Source organism: Halyomorpha halys, unplaced genomic scaffold (assembly GCF_000696795.3).
Source record: "Halyomorpha halys isolate HHAL.00 unplaced genomic scaffold, Hhal_1.1 Scaffold5.1, whole genome shotgun sequence".
Classification (NCBI taxonomy): domain Eukaryota; kingdom Metazoa; phylum Arthropoda; class Insecta; order Hemiptera; family Pentatomidae; genus Halyomorpha; species Halyomorpha halys.
Genome location: NW_027106871.1, coordinates 662,556 through 665,972, shown reverse-complemented (window position 1 = coordinate 665,972; position 3,417 = coordinate 662,556). Strand labels below are relative to the sequence as shown.

General features: G+C 28.4%; 1 protein-coding gene across 5 annotated transcripts in view; it reads left to right on the top strand.

Moving 5' to 3' along the window:
- Positions 1–3,417, top strand: part of LOC106692412 (Adenylate kinase 1) — a 47,995-nt gene that overhangs the window by 29,774 nt on the left and 14,804 nt on the right. The window lies entirely within an intron of this gene.

Below are 3,417 nucleotides of genomic sequence, written 5' to 3'. Positions count from 1 at the left end.
TATTTATTTTTAAAATTCGGTATTTAAGCCATATTTCAATGAGGGTAAAATCTAGTTAGTATTTGATTCATTCTAGAATGGTTAATCGAGTTAAATCAAAATCTTTGGAGTCGTGTGGGAAAATCGAAAAAATTTATTTTATTAAGTTACTGTTCCACAGCAGGTAGAATCCCATCTTAAGTATCTAATCTCAGTTTCGTACAACTTTACTTTTTTTAGCTCTGCTCTTCACATTCTACGATACTTGGTCATTTGAATACTTGAATCCGAAATTTTGCATGAACGCATTACTTTTCGTACTTTCTTACCTTACTTCTCTATATATTCCATATATAGGTCAATGAAAGTAAAAAATAGAGATACGTCGGAATCTTCCGTAAAAGAGAATTTTTTTTTTATTTTGATGTCTACTAAAATAATTAAATATATTTCGTGTACATTTAAAAGTGAATTTATGTCATGAAGGCTGTCTTTTTCACGGTACTCCCTATCGATCGGACGTTGAATAATTTGCTTCAAGCTTTGCCTTGAGCTTGGAAAAACACGCTACTTAAGTTGCATGGTTCACCGCGTGTATATGAATAATGAGAATAATGTTGGGCTCAGACCTTCATCATCCAAACAGCCAATAATTTCAACGGCGTTCCAGTTGTTTACCTAGACTATTTGGGAAGAATTTATTATTTGTGGCCCGGGATGGAATTATATTTGAGGTTTTACTCATTTCGTCTAATTAAAACAATAATTCATATAACATTTGCTTCTTCAATACAGAGCCTGGAGGAAAAACGTTATTCACACATTTACATTATTATTACATTCATACATTAATGAGAACATTTTACTAATAACTATTATTAGAACTATAATGAAGGATTAAATTCCATAATCTTTATTTTTCAGAAGACGAAAAATAAAGTTAAAAAAATTCAGTATAAAAACATATCCGTTCAATATAGTTTTAACCAGATATTATCATAATAAATAACTTAATATAGAACTTAAATTCTTTATACCAATCGATAGAGAATATTTTTTAGTCTGACTATGTACTTAACTTCAACATTTTTAGGACTTAAATCCTTTGTAATCCACATAAAAGACTGAAACGACAAGAAACTGCTCGTAGATTTTGACATAACCTAGTTGACAAACGCTCTAAACATCACATTCACTACAAAAAATTATTATACACTATGGCCAATTATTATTATATGACCAATTTGGACATATGGATTTGAGATCTGGGGCTGTACCAAACCACCAAAGTCCTCTCGCATCCAATCCTTTCAATCCAAAATCCTACGTAAAATTCTTGATTCTCCTTATTACGTTACAAATAAACTCATACACAAAGACCTTGACATCCCATTCGTTGCAGATTTGGCCCAAAACAGATATGCGTCTTTTCATTCCAAACTCCTAACTCATTAGTTCTTAATCTCTCATCCTTAACAATCCCTGATAATTCTCCGAGGCGTCTGAAAAGAAGATGGCCAGGGGACCTTCTAATTCAAATTAATGCTTGAAGTAATACAAATGGGTGGTTCCTTCCCAAGATTTTCAAGTATAAATGAAACAGTCCACATATTTACAAATTCTATTTATTATTTTGTATAGTTATAAATTAAATTTTAAAAAAATCCTTTGTACTTGTCAGTACAGAACTGTATATAGTTATTGGTCAAAATTGATGAATCTACCAATGGTAGTTGGGAGGAACAAAAAATGTAGGCTATTTCAAAATGTTATTGAAAAAAAAATATTTTTCTTCGGAGCTCCATATTTCTAAAACTATCAATAAAACTAAAACTTTAATAGAGAATAACTTAAAGTAGGGGAAAGTTAGAAAATACAAGTATAGAAACAACGTGTTAATTACACTGATACATTTATTTTTTCATAATATTTTTTCGTAATATAATACGAGTTAAAAAGTACTTAAGTACAAATTACTATTACTACTGTTACTATTGTACAAGTTACTGTTACTATTGTACAAGTCAGTGTAATTGTATTAAGTTAAATCTACAAGACTAGTATTAGTTTGTAATTTATTATGAAACAGGGCCCAGGTGTCTACTGCTCTCAATGCAGGAGTAGCTGCCGAAGGGTTAGCTATTTCTATTATATTCGCCAAAATAAAGTCACAAAATGTTGATTTATCTTTGTTGGGAAAAAATCTTTCAGTTTATGGAAAATTATATCTGAGGCACTATTAGATGTACAGATTCTTATTAACACCTAAATTAAAAATAGTTGTATGTACTATAATTTAGTAGATTAGTGTAATTCTACGAAAAAGCAACGGTTTCCGTGGTATTCGCCAAAATTAATTGGCAAAATATCTATCGTTATTTGGAAAAATGTAGCTTTTTGGAAAATTTTATTTCGAGAACTATTAAACGTAAATAAGAACTCAGTTAGAGTTCATATTTGAGAATTATTTAATGAACTTTAAATAATGTGCTATGAAGTTTTTTATTGTTGTTGGTAGGCTTAAGGATATGGAGTTCCGAAAGAAAAATGAACAAAAATATTAGATTAATGATTTATTACACTGATTGTTTCTATGGAAACAAAAAAAAGAGAGCAATTTAAAATTTCTGGACATGTTGATAATGAGACAAGGAGATATATTATTAATAGAATGGACAAAAAAGGAAACATCCAGTAACATAATTTTAAATTATTTATCTTGCCATCCTTTTCATATGAAATACAAGGTTATTAATAACTTTTTTAATAAAGCAATAAAAAAAACGGATGAAATTACATTGGTAAAAAGAAAAGAAAAGTTATTTAGTATGTATCAACATGGAAAAAGAACACAAAGAAAACAGCATTTTTACAGCATGTTGTTCAAAACGAACATGATTTTGATTTTGAAAATGTCAAGGTGATACGTAAAGAAAATAATAATTTTAGAAGAAAAATATTAGAATCAATTTACATTTCAGAAAATATAAATTATACAGTTAACTTGAAATCATATTCTAAAGGACTAAACCACTATTATTCTGAAATTCCAAGTAAGATAAATTTGTAATTATTACTAAAAAGTTATAAGATGAAATGTCCAACTTATTGAAATATATAGATTTATATGTATTATATATGCACACGTATATGTGAAAAAGAAAAAAGAGAAGTGGGAGAAAATTGAAGCTATCAGAAAATAACTCATCAATTTTGTCTTTACTTCAATAATAGCCTCCATTTCTTATTTCTCATTATTATGGTTATTTCGTGGGTGTATCGGATGGAATGATGATCGATGAATCACTAGCAACAACCTTTATTGATCAAGTTACCAATATTTATTCAGGAAAAAATACCAGCAAATTACAGAATAATTATTAACAAATATTAAAATCTTTGTTTAAATAAATAAAATTTTATCCATTTTAGTCTCAA